Here is a 631-nt window from a genome sequence, read left to right on the forward strand (position 1 = left end):
GTCGGTCTATTTTCGATAATGTTGCACCGCTTCGTGCAAGGAAACTTACAGCCACTTCCTTCCGCGTCGCCCTCGCTCGGCGTTTTTGCCGCTGCATAGCGTGGTTTCCTCCCACGTGTTCTGAACGCTACACACGTTGTTTATTTCGCTTAACCAGTCGATTATATTTTAAAGTGTTTACAAAATGAGAAAAATGTCCTTTATTTTTACTCGCATATTTACCATTCCCTTACTTATTCCTTTGTGTTCGTCAAGATTTCTATTCGGCATCATTTCACTTCTTGTGGAGGGATTTCTTTGAACGTTTCTTACAGTGCTGGTCTGCTGGTGATGACTTCTTTCAGCTTGTGTATGTCTGAAAGGCCTTATTTTACCATTATTTTTCAGAAATAGTTCATGTATATGAGTGTATGTATAATTTTTAAAAAATATTAGCTATTCTAACAGGTGTGCGGTAATATCTCGTTGGTGTTTTGATTTGCACTTCTGTGCTGATTACTGAGGCTGAACTTTTTTTCTTTTTTGCTGCTGAATTGTATGAGTTCTTAAACGCTTTGGATGTTGACCCCTTATCAGATATATGGTTTGCAAATATTTTCCCCACCCAGCAGGTTACTTTTTCATTTTTTTA

This window comes from Pteropus vampyrus, unplaced genomic scaffold (assembly GCF_000151845.1).
Source record: "Pteropus vampyrus isolate Shadow unplaced genomic scaffold, Pvam_2.0 Scaffold356, whole genome shotgun sequence".
Taxonomy (NCBI): Eukaryota; Metazoa; Chordata; class Mammalia; order Chiroptera; family Pteropodidae; genus Pteropus; species Pteropus vampyrus.